General features: G+C 35.6%; 1 pseudogene; it reads left to right on the top strand.

Moving 5' to 3' along the window:
• The first annotated feature begins 24,945 nt into the window (after nucleotides 1–24,945).
• Nucleotides 24,946–25,742, top strand: LOC100019768 (protein C1orf43 homolog; annotated as a pseudogene).
• The last annotated feature ends 250 nt before the right edge of the window (nucleotides 25,743–25,992 follow it).

Consider the following 25,992-nt stretch of genomic DNA (forward strand, 5'->3'; position numbering starts at 1 on the left):
ATAGTTCTTGAATTTAGCTATGACATTTCTTGGTGTTGTCAGTTGGGGATTAAGTACAGGAGGTGATTTGTGTATTTTTTCAATCTCCATTTTCCCTCTCATTCTAGAATGTTGGTCCAGTTTTCTTGCATAATTTCCTGTAGGATGATATCCAGGTCTTTTCTTTTGTCATGGTCTTCTGGTAGACCAATAATTCTTAAATTGTCTCTCCTCGAATGATTTTCTAAGTCTTCTGTTTTGTGAATGAAATGCTTCATACTTTCCTCAATTTTTTCATTCTTTTGGTTTTGTTTTATTGTGTCCTGCTTCCTTGTGAGTTCACTTAATTCTAGTTGCTGTATTCCGGTTCTTAAAGACTTGATTTCATTTCTGACTTTTGGGTCATCCTTCTCCTTCTGGTGTGATTTTCTTTGGAGGTCCTCTTTCATCCTCTTTGCCTCATCTCTCATCTCCTTTGCCTCATCTTTCATCTTTTTTGCCTCATGCTCAAGCTGGTTGATTTTGACTTTCAAGACACTATTTTCTGTTTCCAAATGACTTATCTTAGTTTTTTAAGTTCTTTTCCCAATTGTCTTCAGCCTCTCTAATTGTGCTTCGAATTGCATTTTGAATTCTTCCAAAACCTGTATCCAATTTGCTGGGATTTCTGATTTATCGTTTGCTGATCCCTCCTCCTCTGTTCCATTTGCTCTTAGTTAGTTGCCTGTATAGAAGCTGTCTATTGTAATTTCTTTCTTTTTTCTGTTGTTTGCTCATATTTACCCCTTCTTTACTCCCCATATTTGTCTGTGCTGTTGCTCCTCTCATTTTTTTTGGTTTTGGGATTTCTGTCAGTCTCCCCTCTTGGAGCTTTGACAGAAGACTTCTCTGTGCAGTCTGTGGGGGAGAGGTGTTCAGGTTTGAACTTTCCTGTTCTCTGGATGATTTTTATTGGATTAAAGTCCAGCAGTCTGTGGGGTAGGGGTGTTGGAACTTGGGCTTCCCTGACCTCTGAAGACTTTTGATGGGATTAAGTTCAGCTGGTTTGGGCTGGATGTGTTATGAGGCCAAAACCTCCTGAAAGACTGGAACAATATGGAAGGTCTCCACAACTCCGACCAGACTGCCTGTTCTGTGCTCCCTCTCCAACTCCTTCCCCTCAGTCTGTGTTCGATGCTCTGAGCCTGGCACAGCCCTTCCCACAAGGTATACCTTTCAGACAAGCACCTTTGCCCACCCAAAGGTTCCAACTGCCACTGGAGGCTTAGCATTCTAGGTGGGGGGGGGGGAGGGGACTTAGGACTTTCCTTCTGCCTTCCCCTTAAACCCGAGTGTTCTCAAATTCCAGCTTTTGGGGAGACAGAGTACCTTTTGGATTGTGTCCAGCAGGAGGGTTCCTTTCCTCTGTCTTGTTGTTAGGTTTGATTTTCAGCCCCCTAGGAGCATTCAGTTTGTGATCGGTAAGAAAGGGTTTTCAGAGGTCTGAACTTTCACTGCCTCTAAGGCACCATCTTGACTCTGCCTCTCTTAACCTGACACTTCTTGAAGAAATCTCCATTCCATTTTTGGTTCACTCTAATTATTAGGAAGGTATTAATTATATATATTTTTGTTTTCCAACATCATTTTAGTTAATTCTTTGGCACTTTTTAACACAGTATTTGCTTTCCCCTACAGAGGCCAAACTGAACAAAGTTAATCCTATCTTTGCATGATTGCATTTCAAATACTTGAGGACAGTTATCATATCTTTCCTGAGTCTTCTTCTCTCCAGTCAAAACATTTCCAGTTCCTTCAACCTATCCTAAGATACCATTGACTCAAGATTATCTTGTATTCTAGATATTCTCCAGATTATAAATGTCCTTATTAAACTATGACATCCCAAACTGAACATAGTACTTCAAATGAGGTGTGATGAGTGGAGAGTATAATGGAATAGGTCCCAGAAGGCATGCCCAGTATCATATTAGATTATATAGCTTCCACATTCCTGATTTATATAAAGGTTAACATTCACTAAAATGTTAAAGTAATTTTTCAGAATTTTTGTCTCTCTGTATCTCCTCCATTTTGTATTTCTGAAGCTGATTTGTTTGTGCACATGTCCTTATTTAATTTTATTTTCTTACAAATTTAATTGTTTTAGCATATCAAGATTCCTATGGATTCTTACTCTGATGTTCACTTTGATAGCTATCAGTCCCATCTCTGTATCATCTACAAATATGATGTTATTCTCCTTTCCTTTGAACTCTGATAAATTTTTTATCTTTCTCTTTTCCAAAGACAACACCCTTACATGTGCTCTTTACCCCATCTCCTCTTGTCTTCTCTAGTAGATTACTTCCTTGAATATCCCTTCCATAATTCTCAATCTCTCTATAACTATTCTTCCTTCCCAATTTCTTTCAAATATGCCCAAGTCTTGCCCATCCTTATAGACCATTCAGTCTACCTTTTTTACCTTTCACAGCCAAACTCATAGAAAAAGCAATCAATAATCATTACCTCCATTTCTACTTTTTTCATTTGCTCCTCAATTTTTTATAGTCTGGCTTTTAACCTCATCATCATTACCCTGAAACTGTTCTCCCCAGAGTAAATAATAATCTCTTACTCTGGTGGTCTTTTTTTAGTCTTCATCCTTCTTGATAATCCTTTTAACACTTTTGACTACCCTTTCTCTTGCATAATCTCTCCTCCCTAGGTTTTCATGATATGACTATCCTGATTCTCTTTTACCTTCCTATTTCTCCATAATTTCCTTTGTTGTCTCATCATTATATATCATACCCCCTAACATGTAAGTGTTCTCTCAAGTACTGTCCTGGACTCTCTTCTCCCTCTATACCCATCTCTCATGGGTTTAATTATCATATTTATGCAGATAATTTACAATTTCTATATATCCTATCTCAGTTTCTCTAAATTACAATCCTGAATCTCCCACTGCTTACTAAACATTTAGAGTTGGTTGTATTGGCGATATCTTGAGCTCAACATATACAAAATTGAATCCATTATCAACCCCTCTAAAAGCCATCTGTGGTCTAAATCTTCTTATTTCTATCATAATTACCATCCCTATGTTCAAATCTTCCTTCCTCTTTACTCAACATATCTAATCCATTGATGAATCTTTCCTTTTTACTTCCATGGCATTTTTTACATCTAATCACTTTTCTCTATTCACACAGCCATCCCTTTTTTGTTCATACCCCCACTACAGCTCATGTCAATTACTGTAACTGATTCTTAATTTATTACCCTGCTTCAGTACATTCTGACCTAGGCCACCCTCCAAATAGAAGCTGAGGTGATTTGTTTCAGTGAAATTTCATCCATATCACAACCCTCCTCAAAAATAAATAAATAAATAAATAAATAAATAAATGGTTGTGTGGCACCCAAAAAGGCAGCTGGAGAGACATTGGGTAAATCAAGTATCAGATACTTACTACTTGTGTGACCCTGGGCAAGTTACATTTGTTAATATGTTAACAATGCATTAATCAGTTTTCTAAACTATAAAATTGGGATAAAACAGCCTTTATCTCATAGGTTTGCTGTCATTTTACAATATACATATTAAGCAGTGCCTGGCACATTTTTGGGGCTACATAAATGTTTATTCTTCTTTCCTTTTCATTATCTCTAGGATAAAATATAATCTTCTCTATATAATTTAAATGTTCCTTCACAAAATTACAGCTTTACTGTATATTACTTAACCATATTGGCCTTTTTTCTTCTTTTACTCTCACCTGATACTTTATATTCTAATTTTTTTCGAGCTGTCATCCCTGGCAGTCCCTCACTTCCACCTTAGAGAATCTGTCTCTTCCTTTAGTCTTAAGCAGCCCCTTCTCCTTATTCCATCCTCAGAATGCTAGAGCTCTCTCTCTATGACAACCTTGTATTAACCTGCTTTATGTCTTTTATTCTTTTTATGTGTGTTCTCCATATGGCTGTGAGAAAGTGAAAGGAATACTGACTATAATAATTAAATGGATTTGCTCAAACCTCCATTTTTCCAGGGGTTTCTGATACATAACAATATTTTTTTTTGTGACTATAAGCTAAACTTATGAAAATGGGAACCTATCAATTGCACTAACTGCCCTAACTACAACAATAGGGCCTGTATTGAGAACAATACTAGTAAATTTTCCTGATAAAACAATAATTATCTCACTAGAAGGGGCTCCTGAATTTTCCAGATTAGATAACTATTATCAGCCTATCTCCTTGAGACCCCAAAAGTCACTCCAAGGAATTACTGTCAAAAATTTGCTGTTGCACCTATCCCTCAGGCAATAATCTTATTTTTCCTTGTTTCATTTCCTCATCTTTCAAATAATAAAAACTGACTAGTTTCTGTATATAATGGGATCCTCTCCTTAGAAAAGGTGTTCCCATGTGCATGCTCATTCTGCTGAGAAAAAAAAAAAGCAAACATTAAAACACCTTTTGTGTCTTCCTCAATTTCTAGTGTCTATCTCTCACTCAATTAGATTCTGGTCCTGTGAGGTCAGACACAGGAAGATAGTGGGCTGATACCTACATAGGTATCTGGTGTCTCTCCTAGTAACTTTAGAATGCAAGTTTCTTTAGAGAAATGATTATTTCATTCATTGTACCTTTACCACTTAGAAATGTTTGTACCATAGAGTATGCCCTTAATAAATGCTTGTTAATTGATTCATTGATGGACTTTGCCAATGGCTCTGGTTCTGAGTATGTGCTGGGAGTTCAGAAAATGGATATAGACATTGCAAGTGGAGCCACTTTTGCAAAGAGCAGGCATGAGACCTATGCCTTGTAAGCTTAAGAAAATGCCACATGAAGCTTTCTAAACCAAAGAATTCAAAGCATACCAATCATAATCCAAATCCCTCTAGGCATAATACTTTATCATATAAAAATGTATCTTCATTAAAAACGCAAATCCTTCCTGCTTAGGAACTTGCAGCACAGTCTTAATCCCAAAATAAGAATTTTAGCTCCAACCAAACATTTCACAGGGTTGTCAATAGAGTTAATGATTTTTTCCTGTTCATAAGGAAAGTTCTATTTCATTCCATTCCATTATGAAACTCAAATTTATTTTCTTTCACCTAGTCTCATCAGCAACTCCTTAACAGTGTAAATGGTTCCTATGATTTTTAATCCCATAAAAAAGAAAATTAAGACAATCATACTGCTTATAGGACTTCTATACCTGGATACACTAAACTCAACCTGTCCCACACCAGAGATCAGTACCTCTGTCCCTAAATATTTTCCTCCTTTTGACTTACCAGTTTCTATTTGTCATTCACTTAGTTTGTTGTTATTGTTCAGTCATGTCTAATCCTTCATGAACCCATTTGGAGTTTTTCTTAGCAAAAATATATTGCCATTTCTTTCTCCAACTCACTTTATAGATGATGTATTAAGGCAAAGAGGGTTAAGTGAATTGCCCAGGGTCACAAAACTAGTAAGTTTCTGAGGCAGGATTTGAACTCAGATCTTGCTGACTCTAGGCTAGTGTGGCATATCCACTGTGCCACCTAGCTGCCTACATTTTTAAAGATTGTGTTTAATTTCTTTCCTTCCCTTCTCATAGCCAGACATTTGCTAAATCCAGTAGATTTCACATCCTCAATATCACTCAATTTTTCCATCTCCCCACCCTGTTTTCACTCAGTTCTCAAATACAGACTTTTATAATTACCTGCCTAAACTATTTTGCAGTAACCTACTAATGAGTCTTTCAGAATCCTCTTTCTAATATAGGTTTCCTACAGTCAGATTAACATTTAGATATAGATATGGAAACACTTCTCTATTAAAAAATCTTCAGTGTCTAATAACTTTGGAAAAAAATGATAATCAGAAACTCAGTGGGTAGTCAGACCTGGAGATAGGAGGCCCTGGATTCAAATTTGACCTCAGACACTACCTACCTCTGTAACCCTGGGCAAGTCACCTTATCCTAATTGCCTGGTCCTTATTACTCTTCTGCCTTGAAATTGATCTAAAAAAATGATACTCCTTTTGCCTGGTTTTCAAAACCTAGAACAAGCTTTTTCAGATTTATTTTATATTCTTCCCTCCAACATGCCATAATCTAAGCTAGTCAAACTGACAATTCTCTGATCCCCAGTAAATACAGTTTTTAATTTTTCTTGCATTTTTTCATGCTGTATCCTTTGTTTATAAGATATTTTAGAGTGCTTAGCCCAGTGCCTGGCACATAGTAAGTGCTTAATAAATGCTGTTTTCCTTCCCACTCTATAAAGTCCTCCCTCTCCCTACTTGCTTGTTGAATTCCTATTCTTTTAACTTCAATTCAAATAGTCCATCCTCCAGGCAGATATTCTTGAGTCTCTCTGGTTAACAACTACCTTCTTGTCTCATACTAAATATACAACTTTGTGAAGAACATTTCTAATGTAACTTGTCATGTAACAACCTATGTTGGTTACTTAGCTGATGGCTCTATAGGGACAAGGACAATGTATTATCTAAACTTTGTATTTCCCATAGCACCAAGTATATGCTTTGCATACCCTGATCTTTTAAAAAAAAAGAAGCAACTTGCTGGTCTTTATTTGTTATAGGAACACTTTTTTATTTTGTTGCCAGATGTTAGACCTAAATGACAGAATTTCAGTTCAACCATTATTTTAGCTTGTGACCCTAAATGGCAAAGCATGAATAATAATTCTGACCTGCTTGGAAAGAATTGCTGTTAGGAAGAACTAATTAAAAATGATTGCAATGCATTTCTATACACACTCCTATCCACCTCTTTATTTAGCAGTGAAACTGTGTTTCCAAGGGAAGTTTTGGACCTTGGTGAATCTTGGAGAATATCAACTAGGAATTGGCTGATTAAAGCCTGCTAAGAGTCAGAATGATTGACGTGACCCATAGACATGCTATCTTTGAACATTATCCTTTAGTGAATTGTTTGTATAGGGAATAAACTTTAATAATGATCAAAACATGTTTATAATGGTTTCATTGAAAAATATTACATAGGCATAAGCTTCCACTTCAAAACAAATTCCACTCCCACGAATTTCACACCTCTTCTTTAAAGACTAAGAAAATAGAATTCTCAGGAAGACAAATGATTGGCTCATAATGATACAAGTCATCTAAGACAAGTAGGCAAAGAATCGGATGCCTACACTCCTGTAGTCTTCATGCACCTGCTTCCTACTTTTAATCTTGAAATGACGTTAAAAAAAGGATTTTCAAATGTAATGTCAAAATGCGTTTGGCTATGTCCTAACCCCAGTGCAATGTGACACAATGTAAATGTAAATTACACGGCATGCTTTATTTGTGAGGACTGGAAGTGCTTCGGGTACCCATGAGTAATTAGCAGCTAATGAAATCGAGGCAGGCAGAGGGATATCTCTAATGGTAGTAAGCATTTACCCCCATCTCCCGAGAGCATCTACTTCACGGAAATATAAGAAAGGATAATTATGTAAGAAGAGAATGGAGGATGCATTTTTTTTTTATTCCATAGAAGGGGAAAACCGAGAGCCTTTGATTTTACAAGCATGACCACCAGTTTGCCCCAACTTGGGTCTCCTTCAAAGAGATACAGAATCTGAAATGCCCGTGCTCAGATGCTTCACAAGCCTGAGATTGCAGGTGGGCAAATCAATAGGCAAATGATACACTCAGAAAGGAAGTTGCCAGAGACTATTTTTAGTAGCTCTCACTGGTATATACTTTAAAATATAAAGACAAAAGAAAGTTAAAGCACTGATTGGCTTCATCAAAAGCATGTGAAATAAATGACATCTAATGAGTGGTTTAGAAAAGCACTCTCAGCCCTGAGTTTGAATCGTGTGCTGAGAGGTTGAGGTTGTCAGCCGCCAGCTCCCCGGTGCCACTCCACTTGAGTCAGATGCGACTGCACAGATGAATGGAAGAGGGTGGGAGGGAGGGCAAGGTTGCCTAATTGAAAACTGGGAACACTTTGCAAACACCATTACATGAAATGTGAGAAGTGTAACGTGGCAGAAACAAGGCAACACCTGGTGTCAGTAGCTAATTGTGTTGTACAGTGGCATGTACGACCAGCACATTTTGTTACAACCCGATCCTCTGACACTTACAGCCTCAACATTCTCTCTGGGGTTTGGATTACAGAACTGACCAGTTGGGTGATGGCATCCTCTGGGATTCAAGTTGCATTAGCATGAATATTTCCATGTATGACAAGCCTTTATCTCACTTGTGCAGCTCGGTAACAGGAGTAATTTCTGCCACTGTACCGTAATGCCTTGTTAAAAGAAAAAAATATGTTAATTCATGAAGTACATGGGCTTTTAGAATGAAAAAAAAATAACAGCAACACAAACTATCTTTGTAAACAGGGGGATTTATTTGTGAGTTAATGTCAGTGTCAGGTTACTACAAGCAACACTGATATCCATAAATGCTTTCTCCCATTTGGTTCATTTGTTTGCTTTCACTTCAAGACGAGGTAGAAAAGACAAACTTCATGGGCAAATTTAATTAAATTCAAGGGAAAGCTCAGATCTCAGCCCTCCCTATCTTTCTACCTCCTTCCTATTGCAATATTTATAGGTGCTGTATTTCTATAGAAGTATTTATTGGGAAATTAGGACTCTGATAAAAATGAATTTTGAGAAGAAATTAACAGATTCAAAAATGAGAGGGGAAAAAAAAGGAAAGAAGTTCAATTCACATTACCTGCAGCACACATCATAGTCTGACATTCGACCTAAAGAAAAATGGGCTGTCAAAGCTTACAATCATTTACATGTCACATTTTGCATGAAAACTATGATAAGCAATGCCTCATGACTGGGCCCAGTTTCCCAGCACTTGAAATTCTGAAAATGGTGTCTCCGTTCTTGGTGATAAGCATTAATTGTGGCTCTTAAATCTTAAAATTTAAACTGATGTTGAGAGAAATAGCACTGACTGTGGTACTCAAAGGGAAATGATCCATTTTGTCTGCATACAGAAGGGCCAGGGAATTTGAAAGGCCCACATAATACCAAAGGGGTTAATGGGCTGGTCTTCAGCTTAAGGCACTAAGCATAAATGACAGACAGACCCTGTCAGTCACCCCAGAGATCATGTAAATTCTGTAAGCAGACATAAATGAGATTTACCAAAAAGTGGGTCTCTATCGAGTCTCTGTCCCCAGGGATAGACTGCATATGGAACTTGATTTGACTGTTAGTCCTGTAATTGAAAACTCAGAAATCCAGTATTTTAGAGCAACAACTCTGAAGCTTTAGGCAGTGTCAAAGAGGTAGCCTGGAATGACATTTCTAGCACACTGTTAGCCAATTAGATATTAGAGACAGGTACACAGTGCCCCAACCCACCTGTCTGTCAAGTACTGGGGTTTCTGATGGCGAACTGGGAGCACAGAGTATATGAATGAAAGGATGTAGTATCGGGACAACAGCACTCAGTGTGAAAGTCCCTGCCAATGTACTCAGAATGATTTCAACATTGGGGGAAGAGGGGAAGAGACTGTTTCAGGGAAGGGTATTGTTTAATCCTTCTCCCTCTTGTCTGTCCTCCATTTTGTAGTAGATGACAGTCAGACTTGTCCATGCCACTCAGAAAACTCAAGTGGGGCAGCCCATAAATCATCCATGTTGCAACAATAAAGTACTATAACTGGCTCTTCTGATGTTGCTGACAGAAAAAATAAAGTATACGTTCTCCCTGTGTGGTTTTTCAAAAATGAATTATGCCATTAAGTGCCAAGAAGAAAATTAGCTATGAGCTTTTAAATTTAAAATGATTCCCTTTTTAATTGTAAAACAGTGGCACTTAACTGCTATTGATCCAGCAGAGACACATTAGGGAACAGGGTCACCATAACTGTTAATATTCACTGCTTAGTGAAAGAGCATCAAAGGACATTTTAATGTCACAGACTTTCTCGGGGAGTTTTTAAAGAAGGTTTAAATCGGCCAGCCTATGAATGAAAAGGACATGAGGTAGACAAATGTAGAAACAAATGTGATAGCAATTTTCTGCTAATCAAATCATAACTCAAGATTGATTTTTAGCAAAAGTTTATGTCATATAGATTTCCAAGACTTGTCGACATTTAAAAGTCAGAGTATATGTTTTCTATAGCCCAGAACTTTTTTAGAGGGTCATTCATGAGGGAATTGCTGTTTACTTTTTAAGACATATGTCCAAGGGAGAAGGTATTCTGTTTGGATTATTCATAGTTGATCTGATAGACAGTGCCCTAAGAATAAATAGCCCTTCAAGAGAAATATGAATGGAAAAACTCTAATGACATTTTAGTATTAGTATTATTATGGTGAGTGAATTAAAATGCTTTCTACTTTTTAGAAACTTTTAATCTATGAGACATTAATCCACATGCAAATGTTCCATTTTCTAGAGTGAAAATCACTATTTTGTATCATATTCAGGCTTCTAAAATATTACAATGATTTGTAAAATCAAAATTTCTGACCTTGTGTGCTTCTATGGATCTGAAGTTCTCAATGGATTTCTATAGCAATTTGAATGAAAATTAAGGCAATTCAATTATAAAAATTAAATCGATTATAAAAGGAAAAGTTATCATTTGAAATGATATAATAAAATTATATTAAAATCTCATTTCATGTTGAACAAATAGCTCTACTGTTAATAGCAATATGCTTTTATTATAAATTAGAATTAGAGTCTATAATTGTTACAATTACTTCTGATTCAGAATTGCTTTTAGCTTAAATGAATCTCAATTGTTCTTTTAATTTTACTTACTTTGGATTTTATTCTGATAGCCTTTCTTCTACCTCTGTATTTTCATATTCTGATCCCTTTCTCAGAGTCTACATTACTTTTGAAAGATTTCCCAGCATTTGTTCAAAGTAATGTATTCTCTTAAGTTTCTCTGAATCCCCTATATTATAAAAATCAGTTAGTTATAAAGGGCCTTTGACAATTTTTAGTCTAAACTCCTCATTTTAGAGAAAAGTATACTTACTTGCAAGGGTATTAAGTGATTTATCCAAAGTTACACAGAATTTAAATGACAAAATTGAAACTTAAACACAAGTCCTTTGACTTCAAATTAAAATATTTCCCATTCTTCCACACTGTATACAGGTTTATTATTGAGTTTTTTTTTTCCTTTAAAAACCTTTAACTTCTATCTTCAAATCAATAAAGTGGTACCTTGATACACAAACACCTTAAGTTATGAGCAATTTGAGTTATAAGCAGCATAATTGGGATTTTTTGCTTTAAGTCATGAGTGGATATTTGAATCATGAGCTTCTGCCACACTTCACTAGATATCCTGCTGAATGTTTTGGTTTCACAAGTTACACAAGGCTGTCTCATTTAGTTCAGTGTTTATCTGTCCATGTTAAGTATCTGTATTGAATTACTTTTGCTTTCTTCTTTTTTTTGTCTTTATTATCAGTTTTTTTGGCAAATTTCTTAACTTTTAACCATGGGTCCTGACAAAAGAGGATTTGAACCTATGGAAAAACAGAGGGTTAAGTTCCTGCAATCACCAAAAACAAAACTGTAATCTTTCACTACAAATTGAAATAAATACACTTTTAATATAATTTTATAACAAAACATTCTCATAATATGTACCTTTCTTAATAAAATAACCACAAAATTGTCCATAAAATGCAACACAAAATAAAATTGGCAACATGCAAAACATTTTTCACTGATAATTTCCTAGAATTCTATCTTTGCTAATGTTCAATTTTTAAAAAAATATTGCTTTCAGACAACATTCACTCTTCATGACATATGAAATTTATAGTACCATAAATACTGTAGAGAAGATAAAATTCTTAAAACTAAAACAAGCTTTAACTTGAAATTTACTATGTCAGATGGCAATGTGAGAGCACCAGACAGTACTGTATGCTATCCTATTGCAAACCTGTCTACTTTGACCATTTTGTGAAAATCAGTGGAGAGGTTGCTGTGATTAGTCACTGCTATCAGAAGATGTTTAAACTGGCAAGGTTTCTACAATGTCTTAGAACCCAAATAATATGTGATACACTTTGAGGGCATACTTGCAAAATAAAACTTGAGTTTTAAAGGCAATCAATGAAAATATGCATCAACTCCATCAGGAGGTCTTTGCAATGGTAGGGTGAACAAAATCAATAAAGAGCATAGTTGGATAGCAGTGGCTCCACCAATTTGTGTGAATTGCCCTTCTAATTTTCATCTCCACTGTTCATAAACAAAAATGTTCAGGGTTGCCACCTCAAAAGTGAAAATGAAGTTCCTAATAAAATCACAGGAAATTTGAAGTTAAATATGTGAATGTTGAGGATTATCTCTACTAATTAAATACTCAGAAATTTACTCTCACTTTACAACTTATTCAGAAGATACCACTGCTCTTATTTTAGCTTCAAAGTTCTTCAACAATTTCAACCTAACATACTTATATTGAGAAACCACTGTAGACAAGGCTCTGTACTTGGACCAAAAGGAAAAATTCATCGCCACATTTACTGGTATGTATTTATGCACTCATTTACAATAAAGATATGTACTACTTTTTTAATATAGGTACTTCTAAGAAGAAACATCATATCCATTCAAAATGATAATTTTTTGTCCTTCTAGGGACATTCTATCATAAATATGCACAATTTGAAAGGATACCAAAATTATTTCAGTGCTCTCATAGCTAGTATCAGAGTTTAGAATCTAGCAGGTATTTCTGAATTCAAGTCTACGGCTTCTTGAATTGTATGATCTTGTCTTTATATATTATTATCAAAATACCTCCCTTTCTTTTTTTAAGGAAAATGTTTTAAATTGAAAAACATTATGTAAATATAAATGGCATCTAAGTGACCCAATGGATAGAATACTGGGTTTGGAATCAGAAAACCTGAGTTTAAATCTGGCCTCAGATATGCACTAGCTGTGTGATCCTAGATAATTTGCCCAACACTGCTTTTGTCTGTCAAATAAGCTAGAAAAGAAAATGGCAAACCACTTCAGTATCTTTGCCAAGAAAACCCCAAAGGGAATCACAAAGAATTGGACACAACTGAAACAATAACAAATATAAATGTGAACTATTATTTTGTGCCATTTTATATTTCTATAAAAGAATCATTTTCTACTGACAAATTTTTAAAATATTTCCTGAGCATGGTGCCTTATTAATATTACAAAGCTGGTTTTGATCAGTTTCCTCTGAGAGAACCAAAAGGGCTTGGTGATTATGGCAAAAATGAGCCTCTCTGAGAAAAAAAAAAAACAGAGATTCTGGGATATACAATATATGTAGACTCATACTACCAATCAGTATTAATAAGTTAATGCTGGCTCTGAAAAGGAAATGCAATCTTCCTGTCACCACACTAATATATTAATTTGCTTCTGCCTTGCTTAAATTAACTGACCAATGTCTAGTCACCCTTGAATACCAGCACATTTCTTTGCCTTATCCAATTGATGACTGAATATTATTTTGCCAACATTTATGCATTATTTAACCCAAAATTTATATATATTTATCAAAGATAATAAAGGGTCAACAAATTAAATAGGTTCTCAGAAGAGTTCCTGTGTTAATCTGATTGTGCTGTTATGTTGATGTTCTTCTATTTCATGAATTCGGTAGTCAATCATGTATTTCTAATGAGAGTAGATTAATTCAGAAAATCTGACCTTGACTAAGTGAGAGCCATTTAAATGGATTTCCTTACCTTTGGTTAGTTCTTTGTCATTTGGGTGTTAAAATTTATTCTATGGGCAAATGGGACAGAAGGTTGGGGAAGACCAGGGTTCAAATCCTAATTCAGAAACTAAATAGCTGTGACCCAAGGCAAGTAACTAAACTTCTCTCTATCATAGTTTCCTTACCTATAAAGTGAGATTTTATCTAATGGCATCTAATGTTACCACTATGCCCAAATTTAGTATCCTATCCTCCTGTCATCCACTGACACATGTTTTATTGTTCACTTTTGTGGCATTTCATTTCTTTGGTTTTAAAGAATAGATACTACTCTGAAGAGTTATAAAAAGTTGCACTTCTCAAAAAGCACACTTTATATTACTTTAATAAGTGTTAGAGATATTGTAGTAGCTATAGGTAAGGGAAAGTCAAGCATTTCAAGGATCATTTAAGGCAGCAATGAAACAAATTAAATTATATCAAAACCCAAAGGAAAATTCAGTCACAAATGAAAAACAATGAGAAGAATTAACAAACTATTGATGTTAAAGGACTTCATAAAATATGTAAATCCTTTCAGGGGAACCTGAAACTAAAGAGATTTTAATCAATTCATCTTCTACTGCAAGATTTCTTAACTATGGATGTATGAACATTATTTTTGTATTTTATAATTGAATTTCAATGTATTTGTTCTCTTTATAACCTATACATTTTATTTAATTCATTTTCAAAAAATATTTTTCAATTGAATATATAGGTTTCACTAGACTTTTTTGATTCAAAAAAAGATAATAATTACTGCTCCATGGGGAGGTGTAGATTTCTTGAAGGTGAAACAACATAGAGAAGAGCAATTTTTTAAAAACAGTATAACTGATCCTAGAAAGGGGGGGGAATGTGTGTTATAGGAATAACAATATAAAAAACATATAGAACCAAAAAAGCATTTAATAAATTCCTGTTATATACCAGACACCATGCTTGATTCTGGGGATACAAAAATAAAAAAGAAACAATCCTCACTCCATGGAACTTATGTTCTATACCCTATAACATTGTTATGCAAGAACCCCAATGTTAATTAATTAGCTAATTAATTTTAATATTAATTAAATAATGAAAAGCATTTCATAAACTTACTATCATAAACTATTGTGCTAAGAGCTATGGATTAAAAAAGAAATATAAAAGAGTCCTTATCCCTAACAAATTCACATTCTCACAAAGGAGACAAAACAAATGGGATATTTGGCTATAAATTAGCTGGCAAGGTCTCATGGTCCTTAAGACAAAGTAGTAGAACACCTTGTGGAATGGTAGTGAATGCTCTTTAGTGTCATTTCCACTGATCAAATCATATCATTTACTGATCCTGGACCATGTGACAGTGAACCAAGGATTCTGGTAGAAAGAACTTTCTTTTCTTGGTCAGAAGAGCCTTTGACCACACTTCACCCCTGATAATATCACATTGAGAAATCTGAAAACTGAACTAGTTTTGAAAACAGCAGTGAATAAAAAAAGGCTTTAGTCTTTGAAAGTGCTACTCCCCATACCCCATGCTAGAAACAGAGTCCAGTTTTAACATGCAGTAGGAAATTAGTTGGGGAAATGAGCAAACAACAAGAAAATAACATGAGCATAAAAATCTCCTATGATGATGAGGAAGATAAAGGTACAAATTCAGGAGAAGACAACAATGTCAAAATAGTTACAAGAAAGGCTTCGATGAAAAAAAAAGTGTATTAGACACACATGTAACAAGAATTTCTGAAAGATTAAAAATTATTTTCAAAATTAGAGTGGTAGAAGAAAAACTAAGTAAAGAAATTATAAAGAAAATTATAAAAAAACAACATCTTGGTAAGAGAGGCACAAAAATACTGTAGGAAATAGCATTATAAAAATAAAATTAAATAGTAAAAGAGGTACAAAAACATACTGCAGAAAATAATCCTCTAAAAATTAGAATTGTGTTCTGTTAGGCATATTTTTATGGAAAAGAGATGCAAAAGTTCCCTGAAGAAAATAATTCCTTACAAGTTTTAATTGGGTGAGTAGAAGCTAATGATTCTATGAGACATCAAGAAACTAACATAAAAAGTAAAAAGAATGAAAAAATCGAAATGTCAAAAGGATTTGTACTCTACTAATCCCTTACCATCATCTTTACTCCTCTTACAGGCAGAAAATTAAGTAATCATTCTTCATCAATGAGAACAAATCTTATGCTAATGTGATTGAACCTCAGTTTACATTTCTTTCCTGGGACAATCTTACAATCCCTTGTAAAAATCACCCCAATAAACTGAAACTTTTAAATAAATAACACAAAAATTACGATGTCACTAGCATATCAGTTAGCCAACCTTTGCTATCATTGAAACAAAAATAAAACAAATATGCTTCAACAGTATGTGCAATAGACATAGCACTAGGAAACATCACGTGAGAGAGTTGTGGTATAAAAACATGCCTAACTACATGCAGAACATAGTACATTTGCACTTCAAAAGTACAATTGTATCTAGAGTACATAAAAATCAATCGTTTTTTATATTGTCTCTTTTTTCTTGCCACTTTTATTTTTAATTTATTTTTATTTTTTTAATAATATTTTATTTGATCATTTCCAAGCATTATTCATTAGAGAAAAAGATCATTTCATTCCCCCCCCCCCCATAGCCAAAGCATGATTCCACTGGGTATCACATGTGCTCTTGATTCAAACCCATTTCCATTTTGTTGGTATTTGCATTAGAGTGTTCATTCAGAGTCTCTCCTCAGACATGTCCCTTCAACCACTGTAGTCAAGCAGTTGCTTTTCCTCGGTGTTTTTATTCCCACAGTTTGCCCTCCGCTTGTGGATAGTGTTTTTCTACTAGATCCCTGCAGATTGTTCAGGGACATTACATTGCCACTAATGGAGAAGTCCATTACGTTCGATTGTACCACAGTGTATCAGTCTCTGTGTACAATGTTCTCCTGGTTCTGCTCCTCTCACTCTGTTTCACTTCCTGGAGGATGTTCCAGTCTCCATGGAATTTCTCCACTTTATTGTTCCTTTTTGCACAATAGTATTCCATCACCAATATATACCACAATTTGTTCAGCCATTCCCCAATTGAAGGGCATCCCCTCGTTTTCCAATTTGTGGCCACCACAATGACCCCCAGCTATGAATATTCTTGTACAGTCTTTTTCCCCATTATCTCTTTAGGGTACAAACCCAGCAGTGCTATGGCTGGATCAAAGGGCAGACAGTCTTTTATCACCCTTTGGGCATAGTTCCAAATTGCCCTCCAGAATGGTTGGATCAATTCACAACTCCACCAGCAATGAATTAATGTCCTTACTTTGCCACATCTCCTCCAGCATTCACTGATTACCTCTGTTGTCATGGTGGCCAATCTGTTACATGTGAGGTGATACCTCAGAGTTGTTTTGATTTGCATCTCTCTGATTATTAGAGATTTAGAATACTTTTTCATGTGCTTATTAATAGTTTTGATTTCTTTATCTCAAAACTGCCTATCCATGTCCCTTGCCCATTTATCAATTGGAGAATGGCTTGATTTTTTTGTATAATTGATTTAGCTCTTTATAAATTTGAGTAATTAAACCTTTGTCAGAGGTTTTTATGAAGATTGTTTCCAAATTCGTTGCTTCCCTTCTGATTTTAGTTATATTGGTTTTGTTTGTACAAAAGCTTTTTAATTCGATGTAGTCAAAATTATTTATTTTACATTTTGTGATTCTTTCTATGTCTTGCTTGGTTTTAAAGTCTTTCCCTTCCCAAAGGTCTGACATGTATACTATTCTGTGTTAACCTAATTTATTTATGGTTTCCTTCTTTATGTTCAAGTCATTCACCCATTTTGAATTTATCTTGGTGTAGAGTGTGAGGTGTTGATTCAGACCTAATCTCTCCCACACTGTCTTCCAATTTTCCCAGCAGTTTTTATCGAATAGTGGATTTTTGTCCCAAGAGCTGGGATCTTTGGGTTTATCGTATACTGTCTTGCTGAGGTCACTTGCCACAAGTCTATTCCACTGATCCTGCTTTCTGTCTATTAGCCAGTACCAAATTCTTTTGTTGACTGCTGCTTTGTAATATACTTTGAGATCTGGGACTGCAAGGCACCCTTCCTTTCTATTCTTTTTTCATTATTTCCTTTGATATCCTTGATCTTTTGTTCTTCCAAATGAACTTTGTTATGGTTTTTTTCTAAATCAGTAAAGAATTTTTTTGGAAGTTCAATGGGTAGGGCACTAAATAGATAAATAAGTTTGGGTAGGATGGTCATTTTTATTATATTGGCTCGTCCTATCCATGAGCAGCTAATGTTTTTTCCAATTGCTCAAGCCTAGTTTTAGTTGTGTGGAGAGTGTTTTGTAGTTGTGTTCATATAGTTCCTGTGTTTGTTTTGGGAGATAGATTCCTAGGTATTTTATTTTGTCTAAGATGATTTTGAATGGGATTTCTCTTTCTAGTTTTTGCTGCTGAGCTGTATTGGAGATATATAGAAATGCTGATGACTTATGCGGGTTTATTTTGTATCCTGCAACTTTGCTAAAGTTGATGATTATTTCAATTAGCTTTTTGGTTGAATCTCTAAGGATTCTTTAAGTAGACCATCATGTCATCTGCAAAGAGCAATAATTTGGTCTCCTCCTTGCCTATTTTGATGCCTTCAATTTCTTTTTCTTATCTAATTGCTACTGCTAGTGTTTCTAGTACAATGTCAAATAGAGGAACTGATAATGGGCATCCTTGTTTCACTCCTGATCTTATTGGGAATGCATCTAGTTTATCCCCATTGCAGATGATATTAGCTGATGGTTTTAGATATATACTGTTTATTATTTTTAGGAATGACCCTTCTATTCCTATGCTTTCTAGTGTTTTTAATAGGAATGGGTGTTGTATTTTATCAAAGGCTTTTTCTGCGACTATTGAATTAATCATGTGATTTTTGTTGGTTTGCTTGTTGATGTGGTCAATTATGTAGATGGTTTTCCTAATATTGAAACAGCCCTGCATCCCTGGTATAAATCCTACTTGATCATGGTAGATGACCCTTATGATCACTTGCTGGAGTCTTTTTGCTAGTATCCTATTTAAGATTTTTGCATCTGTATTCATTAAGGAGATTGGTCTATAGTTTTCTTTCTCTGTTTTTGACCTGCCTGGCTTTGGAATCAGTACCATGTTTGTGTCATAAAAGGAGTTTGGTAGAACTCCCTCTTTGCTTATTATGTCAAATAGTTTGTATAGTATTGGAATTAACTTCTCTGAATGTTTGATAGAATTCACTTGTGAATCCATCAGGCCCTGGGGATTTTTTCTTAGGGAGTTCTTTGATGGCCTGTTGGATTTCATTTTCTGATATGGGATCATTTAAGAATTCTATTTCTTCTTCTGTTAGTCTAGGCAGTTTGTATTTTTTAATATATTCATCCATATCACCTAGATTGGTGTGTTTATTGCCATATAATTGGGCAAAGTAATTTTTAACGATTGCCTTAATTTCCTCTTCATAGCAGGTGATGTCCCCTTTTCATCTTTGATGCTGTTAATTTGCTTTTCTTCTTTCCTTTTTTAAATTAGATTGACCATTACGTTGTTTATTTTGTTTGTTTTTTCAAAGTACCAGCTTCTTGTCTTATTTATTAAATCAATAATTCTATCATTTTCAATTTCATTAATTTCTCTCTTAATTATTAGGATTTCTAGTTTGGTTTTCTTCTGGGTTTTTTTAATTTGATCGCTTTTGAGTTTTTTATTTGCATTTTCAATTCATTGATCTCTGCTCTCCCTAGTTTGTTAATATATGCACTCAGGGATATGAATTTACCTCTGATTACTGCTTTGGCTTCATCCCAAAAGTTTTAAAAGGATGTCTTGCCATTGTCATTTTCCTTGATGAAATTATTAATTGTTTCTATATTGATTAATTTCCAATTAATTTTTGATTTGGTTTTCCACATCCCATTTCTGATAATTATTTTTATTGCCTTGTGATCTGAAAAGGCTGAATTTATTATTTCTGCTTTTCTGCATTTGTATGCCATGTTTCTGTGACCTAGTCTATGGTCAATCTTTGTGAATGTGCCATGTGGTGCTGAGAAGAAAGTGTATTCCTTTTTGCCCCTATTTATTTTTATCCATATGTATATTAACACTATTTTCTAAGATTTCATTCACTTCTTTTACCTCTTTGTTATTTATTTTTTTATTTGATTTATCTAAATTTGATAATGGTTGGTTCAAGTCTCCCACTAATATTGTTTTACTGTCTATTTCTTCCTTCAATTCTCCTAGTTTCTCCATTAGAAATTTGGGTGCTATATTATTTGGTACATACATGTTGATTAGTGATATTTCCTCATTATCTAAAGTCCCTTTTAACAAAATATAATTACTTTCCCTTTCCCTTTTAATCAGGTCTATTTTTGCTTTGGGTTTATCAGATATAATGAATGCAACTCCTGCCTTCTTTCTGTCAGTTGAGGCCCAGAAGGTCTTACTCCATCCTTTAATTCTAACCTTGTAGGTGTCTACAGGCCTCATGTGTGTTTCTTGAAGACAACATATGGTAGGGTTTTGGATTCTAATCCATTCTGCTATTTGTCTACATTTTATGTGTGAGTTCATATCATTCACTTTCAAAGTTATGATTGTCACTTGTGGACTCCCTGACATTTTGATATCCTTCCCTAATTCTAACCTTTCTTTTTCAGCTCTAACCTTTTAATCCAGTGATTTACTTTAATCAGTCCCCCTTTTCATCTCCCTTGATATGTTTCCCTTTCTAGCCCCTTCCTTTTTGTTCCCCCCCTTTTTTGTGTTCCCTCCCCCCTACTCCTCAGAGTTGATTTCCCTGAGAGTAAGGTTTAAGTAAAAACTCTCTTCCTCTCCTTCTTATAAGAGTTTTCTTCCCCTTCCCTTCCCATGTGAATCTTTGTGTGAGAAAGATCATTCTATTTGGTCTTTCTTTTCCCCCTATTTACACATTACATTTTCCCCATATATTATTATACATAGATTGATATAAATGTAGTCCTTATAGAAAAGAGTTTGAATAAAAGAAAAAGATAACATTTTTCTCCTTTTCCCTTTCCTTCATATTTACCTTTTCAGGTATTCCATGCTCTTTGTTTTTTTATATCAAACTTTCCACAGAGCTCCGGTCTTTTCTTTGCAAAAACTTGGAAATCTTCTATTTTGTTTAATGCCCATACTTTCCCTTGGAACTATATAGTCAGTTTTGATGGGTAGCTTATTCTTGGTTGAAGGCCCAGCCTTTCTGAAAATCATGTTCCATGCCTTACGGTCATTCAGAGTGGCACTTGAAATGTCTTGTTTGACCGTGATTGGCATTCCTTTATATCTAAATTGTCTTTTTCTGGCTTCTTGTAAGATTTTTTCTTTTGCTTGAAAGCTTTGGAATTTGGCAATTACATTCCTGGGAGTTGTCTTTTGGGGGTTTAGTGTAGAGGGTGTTCTGTGAGCTCTGTCAGTGGCTGTATTTCCCCCTTGTTCTAGGATCTATGGACAATTTTCTTTGTTTATATCTTGTATTACAATGTCGAGTTTGCTGTTTATTTCTGGCTTTTCTGGAAGTCCAATTATTCTTAAATTGTCTCTTCTCCCTCTATTTTCCAAGTTTATGACCTTGTCAGTGAGATATTTTATGTTCTCTTCTAATTTCTTGGTCTTTTGGCTTTGCTTTATTAATTCTTGCTCTTTTACATGCTCGTTGTCTTCCAGTTGCCAGATTCTGACCTTTAAAGCCTGGTTTTCCTTTTCAGATTGGTCAAACCAGTTTTGTAGATGCCTGAATTTCTTTTGCATTATTTCCCACTTTTCCTCCCAGTAGGCTTCCATCTTTTTTATCATTTCTGATTCAAATTCTTCATGAGTTTGTGGAGAGTTTCCATTTCCTTTGGATGGTTTTGGAGCATTTGCTTGTGTTTCCTCTTCTAGCTACTCTGTATTTTGTATTTTTGCTCCATAAAATGTGTCCAAAATCACCTCCTTCTTCTTGTTTTTCTTGGAGTTTTGAGGCTTTTCTATGCTGTTTTCCATCTCTGAGTGAGGAGGGCTAGCTCTTCTTATATCTGTCTGATATTCAGGGTCTTTAGCCCCTAGCAAATTTTCTGTTCTCCGCAGCTGGTCTGTCTTCCTTGGGAAGCCCATGGTTTGGGATGTTACTGCTTTCAGTTCCCTCCCGATGCTTCTTCGCTGCCTTACTTCCACACTTTGAGCCTGGCTCTGCACTCTCCGGAAGGTATCTCAGTGCCTTTGCAGGCCAGATGAGCCTGCACTCTGAGGGGGTAGGGGCCATGGCTTCCCAGAGCTCTGAGGGCTCGTGATAGGATTAACTTCAGCTGGGTTGGACTGAGTATGCCCTGACCCAGGGACCTTCCGTGAGACTCAGATGGAAGGATCCAGCCAAGAGGCTACAGGCTTCCCCCGATTCTCTATGTTTCCCTGCCGCCTGTGCTGGGTGCCCCTGCATCTGGCTTAGGTTGTTTTCAGGGTGAGGCCTTCATAATAGCCAGCCCTGAGGCCCTTTTGCTGGCTATGATGTTCCCGCTGCTGCCTCGGACTCAGAGCTCTGGGTTGGGGGGGATGGGTCCTGGGACCTTCCTTCTGCCTACTCCTTAGATCTGAATGATCTAAGTTCTAGCTTTTGGGGGGCTATACCTTTTGATCCAGGTCCAGGAGGAGGGTTCCTCGGATGTATCCTGTTGTTTGTTTTGAATTTTGGTGCCCTAGGAGCATACAGTTTGAGATTGGTAAGGAAGGGTTTCCGGAGATCTGAACTTTCTAAGCCGCCATCTTGACCAGAAGTCTTTATAACAATCAATCTTAAAGAAAAACTAAAACAAAAAATAAGACAAAACAACTAGCTACAACAATAATGTTCTCAATAGGTCTCTGTAAAATCTGAGATTAACTATAAGAATCAATATATACAGAAAACAAGAAATATTGCTATAGCATGAACATAAAAATAATAAAGTATATATGAGGGAAATAAGAAATAAGTATCCTCACATATTGAGTAATTCAAATGTGTAGTAATTATACAATTTTTTTCATGGACAACCTCTGTTTTTGTCACCTAAATACCTCTGTAATTATATTATTATATATGCAATTACTTGTAACATCATAACTTGGCCTGGAGACTTATTAAATGGGTCTATTTTCCTTGTCATTCATTGATATCTCCTCTTTCCTATAACCAAACTATAAGTTGGTGAGGGTTGGCCATTAGTATGATAATAGATTGGTTCATCTACATTTGGGTTAGGAACAATAGACCTTTGGCTGCCAATATATTTCTGTTCTGTGAGTAGAAGGGCAACTAGGTGGCTCAGAGAATAGAGCATTGGATTTGAATCAGAAAGATTCATCTTCATTAGTTCAAATTTGACCTCAGGCATTTACTAGCTGTATGAGCCTATGCAAGTTATTTAACCCTATTTGCATATGTTCTTTATCTGACAACTGAGCTAGAGAATGAAATGGCAATAAATAAACAAATAAATAAATAAATAAATGATTCCAGTATCTTTGCCAAGGAAACCCCCAATGTGGTCATGGAGAATTGGACACTACTAAAATTAATGAGGAGACTACAAAAATATAGACAGCAAAAGATAGCAGAATAAGTACTGGTCTTAGAATTGGAAAAGCTCAGTTTGAGTTCTAGTTCCCCCTCACATTAGTTATATAATTGAAAAAATGCACAACTTTCTTGGGTCTCAGTTTCTTTATACTTAAAATATCTATGTCAGAGTTTCTATGAGAAAGTCATTGTAAGCCTTAAGATGGAATAAAAACATGAACTACTTATATGACCAGGAAGAATTTGCCAAGTGAGCATCTTATTTCAGATTACATTATTTAATAATATCTCATGAAGTATTTTAAGACTAATAACACATTTTTCTCTCAATAATCCTGACATATTAGTAATGCAAAAAGAATAGATTTATCCATAATCAGGCAGCTAATGAGTATCAGAATTAGGTTCCAAGCTCAAGAATGACTCTAAGATTAGTCTAAGTATTCTGACTCTTGACTTTAATCTCTCTCTGACCCTTGCCCCATAATGTAGGCAACTCATTGCTCAATAATATGCAAACAATGACACTTAGTCTCATCCATTTCTGGTGGTTCCAATATGAAGAGAGTAGCACAAAAAATGCAGAAACTCTAGAGGTACAGAATCAAATAGCTATCAACTAGTATCTTTGAAACACCTGGTATGTTTTAGGCTGGTTTGACTGGTTAGTTGTTCTCCTTCATAATCCAAGAGGACTAGAATGACCTCAGGTGATGTCTTTTAACACAGTCATATAATGGATTTAATCAAGGCAGAGTTGCACAAAGTCAATGCCCCTACTCTCCTCCAGTCATTGAAGTACAGGGGCAAGAAAAAAAAAACTAAATGACTAGTAATGAGTCTCAAGTCCAGATGGATTCACAAGTGAATTGTACCAAACATGTCCGGAATAGCATATAAACTATTTGGGAAAACATTTGAAGGGAATTCTTCCAAATTCCTTTTATGACACTAATATGCTATTGATACCTAAAACCAGGAAGATAAAACAGAAAGAAAACTATATATAAATCTCCCAAAAATTATTTGCACAAAAAAATTTAAATAAAATACTAGCAAGGAAATTACAACAGTATACACAAGGATCATACAATCAGGTGAGTTTTTTTTTTACCAGGAATGCAGGAATGATTCAATACTATTAAAGATGATTGACCATATCAATAACAAAACCAACAGAAACCATATGCATCTACATCTCAGTAGATGTAGAAAAAAATTTTATAAAATACAACTATTCCTATTTAAATCACTAAAGAATATTAGAATAAATGGAACACTCCTTAAAATTAGAAACAGCATCTATTTAAACCGATCAACAAACATGAGCTGTAATGAAGATGAGCTAGAAACCTTCCCAATAAGATTAAGAGTGAAGAAAGGATGTCCATTATAACCACTACTATCAATATTGTTCTAGCAATTCTAGCTATAGCAGTAAGAGAAGAAGAAGCTGCCCTTCAATCTCCCTTGCTTCCACTGGCCACCATGTTTTCTGACAGTCCCAGCTTTGGCTTCTCCCATAAGGAAACAGCCAGGGAGCACCAGGGAGTCCTGTGGCCATCACTTCAGCATAGCCTAAGGTAATGAAGCTGGAGGGAGGCCATGGCATTCAGCAGTAACTGGTTGTCCAGGCTGAATGTAGTGCTGGTGAAGACCTATGGGAGCTTGGTATTTGTGGTGTTGTTCATTTTTGTGAAGAAGCAGATAATGTGTTTTGCTATAAAGTCTTAAAGAGGCCTGCATGTCCCTATGGGGCACAACACTCCTAAGGATCTGAAGGAAGACGTTGGCATCCAACTATCCAAGGTTCATGATGTAATGTATGAACCTCAGCTTCTTGAAGAGGATGAAGACAGACTTTTACAATTATAGACACTGGGAAATCAACATTGCTACAACTACCTGCACAGAATGAAAGCATTTGATGCCATTTATGCCACTGAGATCCCATTCCATTCAGAATACTGGCATCCCCATTCCTTGATGGGCAAGAATTTCTAATCATAACTGCTGGAGCTTTGAAACACAAGTACTCCCTTCAAGGATGTCCGAAAGGCCCTCACTGATACCCTGTTATATAGTTATGAGACAGCTCGATATGGAACTGAAGTCTTTGGCCAGATGGAGTTTTCTACATTATCAGGAAGCATAACTGGATGCCATGTGAATGTGAGTAAAACATGTCAAAGTAGGGCTGGTTTGTCAAAACCCATGGTGGAAACTCCCAGCATCAGCACCAGTTGGCAGCTAAGTATCTAACACAGTCTCCTGAAGTTTCCTACCCAACAATTATCCAGGTCGCCTCTCTACCTTCTAGTCAGAAGAGTAAAAGAGCCAAGCACTTCCTAGAGCTAAAGGGTTTTAAGGATAAATACAACACACTAAAGAACACCCTTTGACTGAATTTGACAAGAGACATAGCTAATGTGGCTCCAATGAGAGAATCCATTCTTAGTACCCAGGGATTTCTCCAGGGCAGCAGACAGAACAGCACCAGACAGCATTGGTATTGTTAGGCTCAGAATTCCTACAATGTATTCCTGGAGATCCGTCCTTAGCTTCTTCCTCTGGTCTGCTATAGAACTACACATTAGAGGCAATCTTTCCCCCCTTGTAAGGATGATATTAGAAAATAAGTATTGTTTTATT

Source organism: Monodelphis domestica, chromosome 1 (assembly GCF_027887165.1).
Source record: "Monodelphis domestica isolate mMonDom1 chromosome 1, mMonDom1.pri, whole genome shotgun sequence".
NCBI lineage: Eukaryota > Metazoa > Chordata > Mammalia > Didelphimorphia > Didelphidae > Monodelphis > Monodelphis domestica.